The sequence below is a fragment of the Furipterus horrens genome, unplaced genomic scaffold (genome assembly GCF_987537825.1).
Source record: "Furipterus horrens unplaced genomic scaffold, mFurHor1.1.pri manual_scaffold_17, whole genome shotgun sequence".
NCBI classification, from domain to species: Eukaryota; Metazoa; Chordata; class Mammalia; order Chiroptera; family Furipteridae; genus Furipterus; species Furipterus horrens.
In genome coordinates this window covers 62,364,456-62,383,678 of record NW_028327187.1, presented here as the reverse complement: position 1 = coordinate 62,383,678, position 19,223 = coordinate 62,364,456, and positions in this window count along the sequence as shown.

Genomic DNA, 19,223 nt, shown 5'->3' with positions numbered 1-19,223 from the left:
ACTGTCGTGTTTTCTTGAAACTACTTTTTACATATTTTTTAAATCTGATTTTCCAGCAATATTCCAAACCAATCAAACTTATTTTAATAGATACAGGACTAAGTTTTTTACAATATGTATTTGTGATTACTTTGCTTTCCAGTGTGACAACAGTGTATGGGAGCAAAAAATCACTCTTTTTTTTTTTTCATGTGTGTGTGATAAGGGCAGAGTTTCCTACTCTGGAATCTCTATAGTCTTGTTTCTCACAAAGAGTGGAGTGAGAGATCCATACAAGTATTAGCAGTGAACCTAAAGGAAAAATGCCCAACACTCCTGTTCAGGTCAAATATCATCCAGAAAACTAGGAAGGCTTTTTACAAATTCCAAACACTACTCAGGGGGTTAGAATCATTTCTAAAACACAAAAAGTGCCTTTTTGATAAGGAGACTTGCTAGCTAATATCTCTTGAAAGTAAAAAAACTAGCTGGAAATCAAATAGCAACCTAAAATGTAGTCATATTTCTCATTACCAGTGATTTACATGTGAACCCACCTATATAATTATACACACTAACTGCTTTTTAAAAAAAGCTGAGCTTTCATGAATCATTTATTCAGTGCACGAAATATATTATTTTGATTAAAACTTATGTGTAGTTTGTTCATTTACTCACTCTTGAAATGCTTCTCCAGTGCCTACTACAATCCAGTACTCTACATTTGTTCTTTGATATTGAAAGTGTGTAATAATATTAAGTACAGAAATGCCTTTACCTCTGCTGTGACCTTGGAGATTTCTTAGCTTCATTATAGATATGTTCTGACTTAGCACTGGATACACATAATCAAATCAATAGGATTCTGGAATGTCCTTATCCCAGGATATCTTAGGTCCTGTCATGATGGTACATTTAAAATTAATTTACTTTAAGAGAAAATTAATATCTTCTCTGTGATCAGTTTAATAGAGGCTATTGACTAATATATTACTTATTTTTAATATTTACTATAAATGTATATGTAGTCTGGCAAAACCTGTGTTCCAAAATTGTTATAAATATTCAATTACCTGGTTCCAAGGACAGATACACAAACACGGGAAATTAATTCAAGCTCCACTGCATTGCGATCTTATTTGTTTAATTTTCTAAATATAAATATTTTAGTAATGATAAAAGTGAATATTAATAATGTTATACAGGTTTACATAGCCTATTAATCAATGGTTAAAATGGATATATATTTATTTTTCTTAAAGCACAAAACTTATAAAAATAAAATTAAAGTTCATACCATGTGCTTAATGACAAATTTGAAGGATATATACATTATATATATAATATTTATTATGTATACTACCTGCATTAGAGCAAGTTCAAGGTGAGAACAATGAACCATAACTGTTGTCCTTTTTTTGGAAGTGACTTTAAAAAGACATTTATACCTTGTAATTAATTAGCCAACTAGGAAAGTCTGCTATGGAAAAGAATGCAGTTCAAATAGTATTTCATAGTAGATGACATTTGTTCAGAGACCTTTTTTATTTTTCTGAATACTATTAACACATGCATGAGAAAATACTAATTACTTAGCCCAGAGAGTGTACCTTACAGAAAAAGCTTGGGGGATTATTACACAATAATAATAAAAGCACTGAATGTATTACTTATAGCACAACATCAATTCCTCCTGGTGACTTTAGTCACCAGGTTTTATATCGAATTAGGTCGATCAACGTGCTTCAGCATCTGTATAAATGCTTCACTCCTTATTGAAAAATTAAATTTTAGTTACATAAGATGAGCACAGAACTTCAAGTCTCACAGTGACATTGGATCCTTTACTCAAAAGAATACTTTTCATTGCTTTGTAACATTTTTGATGTTCACCTTAAAGTGCAAAAGCAGATGAGAAGATATTAGTCCTTACATGTTTTTAAAGAGTATAACAATCTCAATTTATTGCAGAAGGAAATGCCTGGGACACATAATGCAAATGTAATAAAAATAATCTCTCTCTTTTTGAACTTAAATCTACAGTGTACTTTACTCAGAGACTCCCTTAATCCAAACCAGGTCATTTCGCAGACATGAAATTTTACATAAAATGTTCTTTTAATTTTTCTCTTATTTCTCAGTTTATTCAAATTAGTTACATTTGGATTACTGAAAATTGACAGCTTTTAGTAGATACTAATAATCATTGCTAAAATATGTACGAAGGTATCATTTTACCCTGCTTTTTCTTCAACTTATTGCTGATTTAAAGTAGAACATTCCTAGTAATATTTGATCTACTAGAGCCTTGTTTTTAGGTTCTTAGTTGCCAGTTATCTAGCACACAATAACGCAGACATTAAATAAAAGCTTGATGAAGCATTGAAGGATTATTCAGCCTTCTTCTTTACAGTTGAGTCATTAGTTACCATAAGAACAGTTAGGGCTTTGGCAGTCATTGATACTTTGGTGGAAATTCATAGCTCAGAATATATTTTTTTTAATTAAAGTCTAATTTGGTTGCATTGTATCTAAGAATTATGATCATAGCTATTGATATGGTTTAATCAATATAGGTGTTGATAACTCTTTGTCAGACAAAAGAAAGAAAACAACAAAATTCACAATGGGAAAACAAAGGAGAATTTACATTCAATACACAGACATTGTTACTGTCTATTACTTAAACAACCTTGGTGTTCAGGGAGATGAGTCAAGAATTTGGCACTGGAGAGAAAATTTTCTTTAGATTTAGGATGAAGCAATTGGACAAAATGGTAAAAATAATTAGACATTAACACCAAATGAGTTAATGAGAAAACTAAATTTTCTCTTTGTCTTTTACTGAAGTTGTCCAATTTCATCCAGGATTGATACTGGAGCACATTCAAGACAGCCTTATTTTCAAGACATAGTTTTTTTTTTAACTTTTGATTCATGTTGCTGACTTAAAGTGGAACATTCCTAGTAATATTTGATCTACTAGAGCCTCATTTTTAGGAGAAACATTTCAAGAGTGAAAGGAATCCATAAACCAGACTTATTTAAGCTCTCTGAGCAATGTTACTTGAAACTGAACATCTTTTATAAAAGGTGATTTTCTTCTAAATAGATAAGATACACTATCATTAAAATTAAGAATCTTTAATTCATATTTGTAGGGTTGTGACAAATTTCTTTATGAAAGAACAACATTGATACAAGTAATAGGTTCAAGCTAGTGAGAAAGATTGAATTTTGGAAGAATTACTGACCACACTAAATACTACTTACTGTAACAATTGGTAATAAGTGATAGGTCTCATACTGTGAAAATCGCATATACCACTGTGGTTTCTGAAAATAATAGCAAGAAATACATGTTAAAATATTTTTGAAAATCATTACTAGAGAATGACTAAGTATACAGGAATCATGTAGGGACACCAAAAATATGAAAAGTTAAAACTGGGAAGGATGAGATAGAGCAAAAAGCTACCACTTAAAAACAATGTTAATAACAACTATTCCCTTAAATGCGCCCCAAGACAACTATCTCAGAATCTTGATTAATGACTATGTTTTCTAACTTTGCATTCATATTTTTGATCCCATGGAAAACTCAGTCTTTTTTTATTGACAACTGCTGTATTTGCATCCATGTTATTAAAGTCATACTGGTTTCCATCTGCACAACTTAGTGACCTCCAGGTTGGATGCTGAATGTTATGTCTGTGATTCCAACCGATTCCAAGTGGCAGATCAAATCATTCAGTTGAATTGGAAATGGCAAAGTGAACATAATTAGATTGGTTTTGAAATTCTGGAGATGAAAATTTGCTAGACAGGGCTGAATTTCCCTGTAATGCTAAAGCAGTTAGTTTTTGATAACAAAATTATATTTGGAACAGTTTCTTGTAAAGAGCTTTTTCAGCTAAAATTCTGAAAGTTCAAGTAACCTTTACTTAAATCTTAAGGAACATAAAAACATGCAGAAATAAAACCTCGGTGCTCTGAATGGTGTGGTTAAGTGGATTGAGTAATGGCCTGTGAATCTACAGATCACCAGTTTTATTCCCAGTCAGGGCATATGCCTAGGTTGTGGGTTGGGTCCCCAGTAGTGGGTGTGTGAGAGGCAGCTGACCAATGAATCTCTCACACATTGATGCTTTTCTCCCTTTCTTCTTCTCTTTCAAAAAATAAATAAATAAAATGTTTTTTAGAGAGACCTAGGTAATTAACTTTCAATTTTTAGACATATCCATTTAAATATTTTATTTATTTACTTTTTTTAGAAGGGGTGGGGAAGAGGAGAGAAACATCAATGTGCAAGAGAAACATTGATCAGTTGCCTCTCACAGTGCCCCCAAATAGGGAACTGGCCCATAACCTATGCATGTGCCTTGACTGAGAATGAAATTTGCAAACTTCAGGTTTATGAGAAAATACCCAATCCACTGAGCCACACCAGTTAGGGCTTTAGACATATCTTTTAAATTCAGTTCTCTTTTTTTTATTGTTGTTCTATTACAGTTGTTCCAATTTTCCCCGGTTGCTCTCTACTGCCAAGCCCACACACACTCCCAGCGTCAATCCCCATTCTGTTGTCCATGCTCATGGGTCATTTTTCTTGTTCCTTGACTAGGCCCTTCCTCTTCTTTCCTCTTCTCCCACTCCCCCTCCCTTCTGGTCACTGCCAGTCTGCTCCTTGTTTCCATGTCTCTGTTTCTATATTGCTCATCTGCTTGTTTTGTTTATTAGGTTCCACTTATAAGTAAGATCATATGACATTTGTCTTTCACCACCTGGCTTATTTCACTCAGCATAATACTCTCAAATTCCACCCATATTGCCACAAGAGGTAGGAATCTCTTCTTTCTTTCTGCTTTGTAATATTCCATTGGGTAAATGTACCACAGTTTTTTGATCCACTCATCCGCTGATGGAAACTTGGGCTGTTTACAGCACTTGGCTATTATAAATGATGCTGCTATGTACATAGGGCTGCAAAGGTTCTTTTAAATTGGTGTTTCGGTATTCTTTGGGTATAATCCCAGCAGTGGCATCTCTGGGTCAAAAGGCAGCTCCACTTTTAGTTTTTTTGAGGAAATTCCATACTGTTTTCCACAGTGGCTGTACTAGTCTGCATTCCCACCAACAGTGCAATAGGGTTCACTTTTCTTCACATCCTCCCCAGCACTTGTTTATTGATTTGTTAATGATGGCCATTCTGACTGGTGTCAGGTGGGGTCTCATTGTGGTTTTTATTTGCATCTCCCTGATATCTAGGGACATTGAGCATCCTTTCATATGCCTATGGGGCCCCTGTATGTCCTCCTTGGAGAAGTGTCTGTTCAGGCCCTTTGCCCATTTTTTAATTGTATTGTTTGTCTTAATGGTGTTTAGTCATATGTGTTCTTTATATATTTTGGAGGTCAAACCCTTGTCTGAGGTTATCATTGACAAATATCTTTTCTGATATGGTTGGTTCCCTTTTCATTTTGATGATATTTTTTTAGCCACGCAGCTTTTTAATTTGATGTAGTCCACTTTTAATTTTTTCCTTTATTTTCCTTGCCCAAGGAGATATATTGGCAAAAATATCGCTATGTGGGATACCTGAAAATTTCCTGCTTATGTTTTCCTCTAGGACTTTTATGGTGTCACGGCTTACACTTAAGTCTTTTATACATCTTGAGTTTATTCTGGTGTATGGTGTAAGTTGGTGGTCTAGTTTCATTTTTTTTACATGTGTCCTTTCAATTATCCCAACACCATTTGTTAAAGAGGATATTTCTACACCATTTTAAACATATTTTTACTTTTTCTGAACTCACTGACCTGGAGGGCATTAAGAGAGAGGATACTCCCAAAATGGAATTAATTTATACAAAATTGTGTACTTATACTTACATGTTTAAACTTCTGTCATCTTTAAAGTACTTTTCATTTGATGCAATACACCTATTGGGACATTTTTTTCACTGCTCAAAACTATTTTTGAATCCATTGATTATGATACCTTTTAGTGCTTTTGCCTTTTTTGTTTGCTTGTTTGTTTCACCTCTTCCACATTGGCAAAACATTTCTCTTTGAGGACTTTTTTTCATCCAAGGAAACAAAAATAGTCACTCAGGGTGAGACTAGGTGAATATGGAATGTGACACATGGGGGTCATACTGTTTTTTGTCAAAAACTGCTGAACACTCAGTGTGGTGTGTGCAGGCACACTCATAAATCACTCATCATGAAAGGGTCAAACTCATTGAAATAGTCTGCACAGAAACTTCATTGAGGCCATACAGCCTCTCACAACAATGCCAGATGGTATGTTCACACAGATGGGTTTCTAGAACCTCACCTAGTGGCATAAGCCTTATACTACAAGGAGCCTGCCCTCCGAAAGATAATTCTGGTTTTTTTGGGGGGGTACCCGTTGTATTTTCTTTAACTCCAATTCAAGAAGGTGATTCATAATGACATGGGATGATTTTAGTAGCACTCTAATTTTATATTCTAATGTGATCAAGTGCAAATATACAGCCATTAGCAACACTGAATTAAATAAGGTATAGATGTTAAGGGAAAAAACAACACTTAAAAATCTGTATAAAAAAGCATGGAAGGTTAAAAACATATCCTGAAAGTGTAAAAAATATTCTTATAAAAATAAAAAATATGATTATAGAATTTTTTTTATTTTAGTTGTCTATATTATTGAAATGGAAATGATAAACTATTATTTGAAAATAAAGTTATTTTTTTCATTTTCACCTTTGATTTATAACTCTAATTTTACATTCAGTTGTTTACAATCTTACAAAGTCAGTGCAAATCTGCAGAGATAATAAAAAATGAATGATGCTAGTCAAAATTAACACTAGACCATTATGATGTCAAATTACAGTGTGTTAGTTTCATCATGTATACCATTTTGTAGTACAGTATAGGGCAACTACAGGGGAAATAAATTATACAGACTCTTTGCTCTTTTTAGGATTCTACTTGTGCAAGTACCTTCTGTCTCCTTTTCTGGCTGAGCATGGAAAATAATTCAAGCTTTATTCTTGTAGACTCTGAATAGATGTTTGTGATAATTTTAATGTGTCTCTTTTAAAATTTCAGTATATTTTAATGACTTAGTGAATCATCAGTGTTGTTGAAAGGGTTTATTACTCATTGTACCAAGTTGAAGTGTTCCATTATTCATTACCTCAGGTTCAAATGAGCGATAACTCCTATGTAACATAATTTTTATTTATTAAAATGTATTTATCTTGTCTGGTGCATTAATATGCCTTTTTCATAAGAGATGTAAGTTCGAAAACAATTTTAAGTAAAATTTGAAGATTTATCTAAAATCTTTAAGACAACTTAGAAAAATATTAATCTTATAGAATTGTTATGCTAATAACACTTTTAAGTAAATACAGTGAAGCTTCATCATAGCATTCCTGTAATAATCTATAATCCCTTACATCTAGTCATTAAAAAATGCATTCTTTAACATCAAAGTTACCTTGGTAATAGCAGCCACCTCAAAACTTTCTTTATCTGCTCAAATTTAATTTCAAAAACTTTCTATTGTATTAGTTCTAAAAGAAAGGACATATTCTATAACATAGCAATATAATCTATTGATTGTCTGTTTGTCTTACCCAAGCATGAAACTTAAATGCAAGTAGTCAGTACAGTTTTTCAGCAGAAATTTGTCTGCATTACAAAAATAAAAAAAAAATGTTCATTTGGAATCTTGCTTTTGCGAAGACCTGGAAGGTAAATGAGAGTGTAAAAGTAAAAAATTAACCCAGTTATTATGGAGTAGATAAAAATATCAGACTGTGTAAAAGAGAGCCTGGAAATCTAAATTGATAAGGAGGATATTTTGTATCAGTCAAATAACAAACAGTAAGAAGAGTATATTTTTGAATAAAGATAAAATTATAGGACTGCCTATTTCCTATTTAAAGGGCCTGGTGGGTAGATTGACTTCTAATGGGAGATTAAGAACTCAGACAGAAGTAGAAAAGGGGATAGTTTAGGGTACTTTTGAAAGGCTGGTGATACACATTCCTTAGTACTTATAGTACTGGCAGATATTATTTTAGTTACCAATATTATTTTTTTAAAGCTTAGCTGGGGAAAAAGTGGAAAGTCAAAAAAACGTGAAGGTTGAAGGAAAAGAAACTCATATTTAATGAATAACAATAATACTATGAGTTAATAATTATTATGTTCATTTTATAGGTGAAAAAACTGAGGCTCAGAATATTTAAGTGATTCATTCAATGTCATACTGATAGCAAGAAGATACTAACATTTATATCTGGCTCTCTGGTCTACACAAAAGCAAGCTGCCTGGATAAATATAGGAACCTGTAAAAAAACTGCAAAAGAAACACAAGAAAAGAAATACATGAATGTAGAAAATCATTTATTTACATGGCACCAGACATATAATATCTATTGCTTTTTTTAAATTTATTTTTGATCAATTGCTCAGCACTACATATACACAATCATGTATTCTTGGAGGATATTATGATTAATTACAAAGACACTGATATTTTGCCAAAATGAAGATGAGAAAAATGCGGTCTTAAAAGATATCAAGGTAGTGTTTATATATAAAGAAGAAATTATTCACCTTAAAATATATTAAGCAGGATACAAAGTGGGTCATAGATGACCTCTATGCAGAAACAGTAATAATTGGCAAAGTCCTCCATTTATATGTCTCCATTTACCGAAACCTGCTTGCTACATTTGACTTAAGTCATGAGAGGCCTTTGTTACCTTGTGTCTCTTTGAAAACAAACACAAAAACAAACAAACAAACAAAAAAGACAGACATACCTGTTTCCTTCTGAGCATTTTCTTGATTACGTATGAGGCTCAGAACCACTGTAGCTATTTCAGTTATCACCCTGAGAAAGCAAGGAGCACCCAGATGATAGCAGTGATAAGGGAATCACAAGAAGTGGAGACAAAGTTTCTAGGTTACATCAGCCCTGAAGTCGTTTCTGTCTCTGGCTTTCCAGTTATTTGAATAATGTATTTATTTTATTATTTGGAAAAATGGTGGAAACTATTATCATAATGTAACATTTTATAGATAGAAACTAGCTCCTTGAATTAACTCTGAGCAGCAGGTAAAATGTAGACAATCTGCTTTAAAAAATTACTCAAACAGCATTTTACTAGAAAACCTATTCTAAATATTGTTTTTCCCCCCAAAAAAGCCATGAATTAAAAATAAAACAAAACATTATTCTAGTGCTAAATTTTGAGTAGATAATAACAGAATGTCCAAATGATAGCAAAATGATTTACTTAAATCTTTACTGAGGTAAGCCCCACTAGGATGGTAAAATTATGTAGTTTCACAGCTGATGTAATTATAGCAAACCACTATTCATCTACATCACCAGAATCATAAACAGATTGTTTTGAGATTTTTTGAAATTATTAAAATACGTACAATGAACATTTGTATGATTTCATTCCATAAGCATTCTTAATATTTTCAAGAATAGAGTAATTTTCAATTACATTTTGGAAATTGCAAAAGTGTATCATAAAACTATACCAAAGACATAGAGACTATTCCTACCCTGCATATATTCTTGGTTTAATCAATCTGATCCACATGTATAAATTTAAAGAACTATTGAAGAGATCCGCTCTACCAAAAATGAAAACATAAGCATGATTTGTAAGTCTGTGCCTTATTTTTTGGCATACCATCACTCCTTCTCCACTCTATATTTTTAAACAAAAATAGTATTACCAAAGTTTTCATTAAAAGTGCTGGTGAGACTTCCAGCCAGGATGGAGGCCTGGACTGACACGCTCCGTCTCCCTCCACAACTACCACAAAACCAGAAATAACCAGAAGTTCCAGAAAATAAAGCTACGTGGAAGTCCAGCGTATGAAGTTATAAACAAGTGGTTCTCATCCAGACGGGTAGAGGAACATGCCAGGAGCAGACAGATCAAGCTGTGCTGGCAGCGGCAGCTGCAGCGACAAGCAGCGGGACGGCGGTAAGCACAGACACCTATATTTAAGGGAAGTCAAGAAGCACCTGGTGAGCAACCCTAGCTGCAGACCAAACCCGTCAGCTCATGATTCCAATGCCGGGGAAGGCAAACACACATTGCCTTGGACTGTGAGACCCAGAGGGTATGGGGATGGAGGAAGAGGCTCCTGGTCTCTCAGTGAGGAGAGAACAGCAGGAATTCATCTTGGACCCCTGCCCCCACACAAAGCGCCACAATGTGGTGAGAAGGGTTGCTCTGTAGTGACGAATTCATGGGGCTCTGCCCCCTATAGCATAGGAGGTGTGACAGCCCCACCCAGGAAGCAAAAACTGCCAGGATAGCAAGGTTAATGATAGAGATCCCAATCACACAGCTGACTAGAAAGCAAATACATGAATTAATGGACAAATATGTAGATAACTTTTTTGAGGCTCAGTTCAGAGCTATAGTTATAAGACAGCTTATAGAAATAACAGCGGAACTTAAGACGGGGAAGGAACGAAGACTAGTCCTGCTGAAATAAATGAAAACACATATGAAACAAGTGGTGAGGGAAGGAAAACCAGGAATCAGACCAACAAATCAGAACATAGGGAAGGAACAAACAGTCAACCAGTGCAGAAAGAGGAAACAAAGAGTGATGAAAATGAGGAGAAGATCAGAAACCTCTGGGATAATGATAAGAAAACAAACATCCAAAGTATAGGGTTGATTGAGAGGGAAGATGGCGGAGGAGTGAGGGGAGGCTGCGCTCTCAGGCTCCCGAGACCCATCTGTAGTTTGGACTAATTGCAGACAGAACATCTCAGTGAGCAGCTGGACACTGGTAGGAGTCGAGCCTTGGCACTGCCGGATTAGAGAAAAACAATCTGGGAAAAACCTGTTTAGTAAGGATAGCAGAAGAAAAAGGGACGAAACAGGATTCCTGACTGGAGTGGCTGCCCGAGCTGTGGCTGGAAGGACACAAAGGCTTCCTGGTGACCACAGGCTTCCAAAGAGGGAAGTCAGGAGGAAAGCGGATCTCTGCCCACTGGCAGAGACAAGACTTGACCAGGCGGCATTGACGCTAGAAGACGGGAGACAGCATGCTGCTGAGCAAGTGAAATTGTAATTTTTCCTTTATATTTTTCTATTGTGAACTGCGGAGAGGGGGGGAAAGTTCAGGGGTGATAGGACATTCCTGAAGAGCGCAAGTGCAGAAGTGCGCTCGCCCACTCCCCAACCCTCCCCTTGGGTCCCAGGCGAGCATAGAGAAGTGCCCTCATTCACTGGCCCAGGTGTGCAGGGCCGCGCGTCCAGGTACCCCTCGGACATACTCCAACAGACATAAGATCAGTGCCCCAACAGACAAAGGGAGGGCCCACTGGAAATGCAGAAGACTGTGCACAGTCGCTCCTGGCCAGCTCTGGTGGGCGCCAGGCCGAAGCGCAAAGCACTTGCTCAGGCTCTGTTCATGCCCGCCCAGGCAGGTGCGGGAAAAGTGGGCAGCTGCGGCGCGGAAACATTAAGCAGCAGCTACTCACAGACACCCCCTTCTACTGAGCACAAGTGTCCGGGGCCCCGCCCTAAGAGGCAAGAGACCAACTCCCGGAGCGCTGTGCGGCAGGCCTGAGGCTATCTCCCTGGCCACTTGGGTGCTCAATGGTGAGGCACACGAGCACAAAAGCACCTCCCCGGCTTTCCCGGAGCTCGGCGCAGCAGGCCTGAGGTAAGCTCTTGGGCCCCCTTAAGCGCTTACAGCTGTGCGTGCAAGGGCACCTTGGCTAGCTCCAACAGACACTAAAGGAACATGCCATGAGGGGGCACACTACTGCTGCAAGGAACAGGAAATTCTGACCCACCTTGCTACACCAGCTGTGGACACAGAAAAACAAGGCAACACACAAAGGCTGAACTGACATCTCCACAAAAGAATTCAAGACAAAATGGATAGAGTGATTCTCAATCAACTAGCCAGAAGGAAGATCCTTACAAAGAGCATCTGAAATACAACCAAACAGCATAAATAAATGACATAAAGGGTACCCTAAGAACATCACAGTCAGGAGATCAAAGAAACTGCACCACTGAAACCCCCAGATCTACCATAAAGAATCTCATACCACAAAGATGAGAAAGCAAAGCAGACAAATCCAAATAACAAAAACAAACAAGAAGAATCCAACATGGTAAGACTCAGAAATAACCTCTCAATGTAAAGAAAAGAGGAATCCCCAGAAAGAGAGGTAGATGGAATAGACATGGCCCAAATGTTACACATGGAATTCAAAACATTGGTGGTAAAGTAGCTCAATATACTCGACAACCTTAAAAACAACTATGACAACCTCCAAGGAAATTGCCAACAGCTCCAAAAATATTACAGGGAACTTTCAGAGAACTACACCAACATAAAAAAAGACATAGAAACTATCAACAAGAACCAGGAAGAAATGAAGAATGCAATCTCTGAACTGAAAAACACAGTAGAATCAGTCAAAAGCAGACTAAACGAAGCAGAGGTTTGGATTAGAGAGTTAGAAGATAACGTAGAAAAAAATTCTCAGACAATACAGCAAAATTAAAAAAGATTGAATAAGTATGAATAAGAGGTAAGGGAATTACAGGATAACACAAAGAAGAACAATATAAGAGTAATTGGAACCAAAGAGGGATCAGAAGAACAAGGAATAGATAAACTGATAAGAGAAATAGTGACAGAAACTTTTCCGAACCTGATGAGAGAAAAAGTTACGCAAGTCCAGGAAGCACAGAGAGTTCCAATAAAGAGGAAGCCCCCAAAACCCACTCCAAGGCACATCATAGTTAAAATGGCAACATTCCAAGACAAAGAGAGAATCCTAAAAACAGCAAGATAAAAACAGCAAATAACTTACAAGGGAACTCCAATAAGGCTATCGACCGATTTCTCAACAGAAACACTACAAGCCAGAAGGGAATGGTCAAAAATATTTCAAGCAATGAGAAACAGAGGCTTACAACCAAGAATACTCTACCCAGCAAGGCTCTCATTCAAAATAGAAGGTGAAATAAGGAGTTTCTCAGACAAAGGAAGACTAAAAGAATACATCTCCACCAAACCAGCATTGAAAGAGATGCTAAAGGGAATACTCTAAGAAAAAGGAAGAGAAAAAACAAAAAAGTAAAGGAACAGAGGTACAAAGGGAAATGAATAAATACATGTCAATAATAACCTTAAATGTAAATGGATTAAATGCTCCCATTAAAAGACATAGGGTAACGGAATGGATAAGAAAACAGGACCCACATATTTGCTGTCTACAAGAAACACATCTCAAAACAAAAGATTTACAGAGACTGAAAGTAAAGGGATATAAAAAAATATCAAGCAAATGGAACTGAAAAAAAAGCAGGTGTAGCAGTCCTCATATCAGACAAAATGGATTTCAATGCAAGGGCCATAAAAAGAGACAAAGAACAACATTTCATAATACTTAAAGGAACAACCCATCAAGAAGATATAACACTGATAAACATATATACACCCAACGCAGGAGCACCCAAATACATAAAGAAAATACTAGAAGACACAAGAAGGATATTAACAACAGCACCCCATTATCAACAATAGACAGATTATTGAAGCAGAGAAACACCAAGTATATACAGGCATTGAATAACACACTAAACCACATGGACTTAACTGATATATATAGAACTTTCACCCCAAAAAAGCAAAATATACATTCTTTTCAAAGGTACATAGGACATTTTCAAGAATAGACCACATAATAGGACACAAAACAAGCCTCAACAAATTCAAGAAAATTGAAATCATATCAAGCATCTTTTCAGAACACAATGCCTTGAAACTAAAAATCAACTTCAGAGAAAAAAATCAAAGACACCCAAACTCATGGAGAATGAATAACACGCTATTAAATAATGAACGGGTTAACAATGACATCAAAGAAGAAATCAAGAAATTTCTAGAAACTAATGACAATGAACACACAACAGCCCAAAACCTATGGGACACAGCAAAAACAGTCCTAAGAGGGAAATTCATAGCAGTACAGGCATATCTGAAAAGGAAAGAAGAATCTCAAATAAAAAAAATCTAATTCTAAACCTACAAGAACTAGAACAACAACAACAAACAAAGCCTAGGGCAAGAAGAAGGAAGGAAATCATCAAGATCAGAGAAGAATTAAATGACATAGAGACTAACCAAACAATCCAAAAAATCAACAAAACTAGGAGCTGGTTTTTTGAAAAAATAAACAAAATCGACAAGCCTCTAGCCAGGCTCATCAAGAAAAAAAGAGAGAAGATCTAAATAAACAAAATCATAAATGAAAGAGGAGAAATCACGACTGACACCACAGATATACAAAGGATTGTAAGAAATTACTACAAACAACTGTATGGCAAGAAATTTGACAACCTAGAAGAAATGGACAAATTTCTAGAAACATAACCTTCCAAAACTGAATCAATAAGAAGTAGAAAGTCTCAAGAGACCAATAACAAAGAAGGAAATTGAAACAGTAATCAAAAATCAAAAATCTCCTGGCACACAAAAGCCCTGGACCGGATGGCTTCACAGGGAAATTTTACAAAACATTTAGGGAAGAACTAACTCCTACCCTCCTCAAACTATTCCAAAAAATTCAAGAAGAGGGAAAAATATCAAACTCTTTCCATGAAGCCAGTATTACCCTAATTCCAAAACTAGGTCAAGGCACAACAAAGAAAGAAAACTACAGGCCAGTATCACTGATGAACATAGATGCTAAAATCCTCAATAAAATATTGGCAAAGAGCATCCAGCAATACATCAAAAAGATCATACACCACGATCAAGTGAGATTTTTCCCAGGGATGCAAGGATGGTTTGATATTCGCAAATCAATAAATATAATACATCACTTAAACAAAATGAAAGACAAAAATCACATGATCATATCAATAGATGCAGAAAAAGCATTTGATAAAGTACAACACCTACTTATGATGAAAACACTCAGAAAAATGGGAATAGAGGGAGCATACCTTAACATTATTAAGATTATATATGAGAAGCCTGAAGCCAACATCATACTCAATGGACAAAAACTGAAAGCATTTCCCCTGAAATCAGAAACTAGACAAGGCTGTCCACTCTCTCCTCTTCTATTCAACATAGTGTTGGAAGTCCTAGCCACAGCAATCAGACAAGTAAAAGAAATAAAAGGCATCCAAATTGGGAAAGAAGAAGTAAAACTATCATTATTTGCAGATGACATGATAGTATACCTAGAAAACCCTATAAAATCCAGTAAAAGACTACTCGATATAATAAGTGAATTTGGCAAAATAGCAGGATACAAAATAAATACACAGAAATCTAAGGTATTTCTGTACACCAGCAATAAAATATCAAAGACAGAGGCAAAATAGAAAATACCACTTACTATAGCAACAAGAAAAATAAAATAGCTAGGAATAAACTAAACCAAAGAGATAAAAGACCTGTACACTGAAAATTACACAACAATGAAGAAAGAAATTAAGGAAGATACAAATAAATGGAAGCAGGTGCCATGCTCTTGGATGGGAAGAATCAACATCATCAAAATGGCCATACTACCCAAAGCAATTTACAGATTCAATGCAATCCCTATTAAAATACCAATGACATATTTCACAGACCTACAACAAATACTCCAAAAATTCATATGAAACCAAAATAGACCCTGAATAACAAAAGCAATCTTGAAACAGAAGAACACAGCAGGAGGAATCATGATACCAGACATCAAACAATACCACAAAACCACTGTGATCAAAACAGTCTGGTACTGGCGTAAGGACAGACATATAGATCAGTGGAACAGAATAGAGAGTCCAGAAATAAACCCAGGCCTCTATGGTCAACTAATCTTTGATAAAGGGGGAAGGAACATAAAATGGAGTGAGAAGAGCCTCTTCAACAAATGGTGCTGGGAAAACTGGACAGGGACATGCAAAAAAATGAAACTAGACCACCAACTTACACAGCACACAAGAATAAACTCAAGATGGATCAAAGACTTAAATGTAAGCCGTGACACCATAAAAGTCCTAGAGGAAAACATAGGCAGGAAAAATTTAGATATCCACATAACAACATCTTCATGGATACATCTCCTAAGGTAATAGAAATAAAGGAAAAAATATAAAATGTGTCTACATCAAACTAAAGAGTTTCTACTCAGCAAAAGGAAACATCAGCAAGATGAAAAGGAAACCAACCATATGGGAAAACATATTTGCCAATGATATCACAGACAGGGGACTGATCTCCAAAATATATAAAGAGCTTATATGACTCAACATCAAGAAAACAAACAACACAATTAAAAAATGGGCAAAGGACCTGAACAAACAATTCTCCGAAGAAGACATACAGAAGGTTTATAGACACATGAAAAAATGCTCAACATCATTGGCCATCAGAAAGATGCAAATAAAAACCACAATGAGATACCACTTTAAACCTGTCAGAATGGCCATCATCAAGAAATCAACAAACAATAAATGCTGGCGAGGATGTGGAGAGACAGGAACCCTGCTGCACTGTTGGTGGGAATGCAGACTGGTGAAGCGACTATGGAAAACACTATGGAATTACCTCAAAGAACTAAAAATGGAACTGCCTTTTGAACCAGCGATTCCACTGCTAGGATTATACCTGAAAAATCCTAAAACCTTAATTCAAAAGTACTTATGCACACCTATGTTCATAGCAGCACTGTTTACCATAGTTAAGTACTGGAAACAGCCTAAGTGCCCATCTGTAGATGAGTGGATCAAAAAAACTGTGGTACATTTACACAATGGAATACTATGTAGCAGAAAGAATGAAGGAACTCCTGCCATTTGCAACAACATGGATGAAACTAGAGAGAATTATGCTCCGTGAAATAACCCAGGCAAAGAAAGCAAAATACCGTATGATATCACCTAATACAGGAAACTAATGAACAACACAAACAAAAGAACTAAATAGAACAAAGAGCAGAATAGCAGTTGATAGGGGGGAGGGAGAGAAGGGAGATAAGTAAGGGTATGGTTTAGTCGAAGAACGTGTATAAATGACTCATGGACATGGACAACGGAGAAGGATATGATTGCGGGAGAAGGGATAGGCTGGGTGTTGGGGGAGCAATGGGGGAAAAATGGGACAACTGTAATTGAAAAACCAAAAATTAAAAGAATAAAAAACAAACAAACAAAGTATAGTGTTGCCAGAAGGTGAAGAAAAAGAACTAGAAATTGAAAAATTATGTAAAAAGATAATGAAGCAGAACTTCCCTAACTTGGGAAAAGTGATAGACTTATAGGTCCAGGAAGCACAGAGAGTTCCAAATAAAATGGACCCAGGATAATAACACCAAGAGACATTACAATCAAAATGTCAAAAATTAAAGATAAAGAGAGAATCTGAAAAACAGCAAGAGCGAAGAAGAGAATTATGTACAAAGGGGTCCCAATTAGACTATCAGCTGATTTATCAAAGGAGACTCTGCAGGCAAGAAGGGACTGGCAAGAAATATTCAAAGTAATGAAAATCAAAAATCTTTAGCCACAATTACTCTATCCAGCGAAGTTGTCATTCAAAATAGAAGAACAGATAAAGTGCTTCAGGACAAAGTAAAACTGAAGGAGTTCATTAGATCCAAACCACTGTTATATGAGATGTTAAAGGGATTTGTTTAGGAGGAGGAGGATCAAAACTATGAACATTGAAATGAAGACTGTATCACAAAAACCAACAACAGAAGCTAGAGAATTGAAACAAAGGCAAATTAAGTAGGCAACAAGAGTGAAAAGATAATTATAGGTATGGGGAACATATAGGGGGGTCAATGGGGAGTGGGAAGGGGGAAAGGGAGGGAGATGGTGCAGGAATTAAGAATCATAGTAGGAGGGAGTGGAGTAGACAGGAAGAACTATATGCACAACCAATGGGCATGGACTAAGAGGATGGAAACAACTGGAGGGAGGGGGGTCACTGGGTGGAGGGGAGCAGAGGGAAAAGAAATTGGGACCACTGTAACATCATAGTCAATAAAACATATTAAAAATGCTGGTGAGCAGAGATTTCAAGTCATTTGTGTAAATATACATAGCTACTGACACAGCTGGGATACTAATTCAGGTTTGTCTGATCCCCAAAGCATAGTCACTCTGAAAACTCCAAAGTAACCATTTTATTTTTTATAGGAAAGGAAAGAAAGAAAGAAAGAAAGAAAGAAGGAAAGAAAGAAAGAAAGAAAGAAAGAAAGAAAGAAAGAAAGAAAGAAAGAAAGAAAGAAAGAAAGAAAGAAAGACAAAGAGGGAACAAAGGAAGGAGAAAAATGAAGAAAATAATAAAAGTGGAGAGGAAGGTTAATGGTTCCATGTGGGAATACAGTGGAGATAATAGTATTTGAGTAGGTCTATGCAAAGAATTGTAGTTAGTGATATATATGCTATAGAGTAGGTAAAACTAATTACAAATTAATATGTTGTTCGAATGATGAAGGGAGGTGTAAGAGGGCTTTAGTGCTCAGTCAGGACTTCCACTAGCGCCCACCAGCCATTCCCAATATACATAGTCTGAGTAAAAGAGTATACATGATTTGCAAATTTATCTTCCTAGTCTACATTCCCCTTATCTCCACCCTTCTGGTAAGATTGCCACCTTATTTCCTGTCTGATCTTTGATTCCAGAGAAATAGTCTTTTCACTCAAAGATGTTATAGCCCAGCAGAGGAACATAAGAGAAATACACAAATGATGCACAGTATAAACTAGAGAAAAGTGTTCCATAACACAGCTAAGGCTTGAATGCAATTGAAGTTCAAATGTAAATGGGTAGGCAGAGAATAGGAAATACCCAGCCCAGAGATAGCTGTTTGATTCAACGCATCTCTGGTAAAGGCCCTAGGATTAATTATGCCTCAGACTAGAGTCACAAGAGAAAACTGTTGTCATATACCTACCATACACATAAAAAAGGGACTGGTAAAAAGTGTCAGGTATTGGCCATGCCTGATGTAACCTCACATGGTTCATCATATCCTTTGGGCTTCAATGATTATTCACATAGATTATTTTTTCTGTGTGGTACCCAAAAATTACTTCTCTTGAGCTTCAATATGGTCAACATCAACTTTATAGTGCTGTTCTACTTTTATTTCCATGCTTTCCTTAAAAGTATCCTTTTAGATGATAATTTTAGTACTTAGAAATTA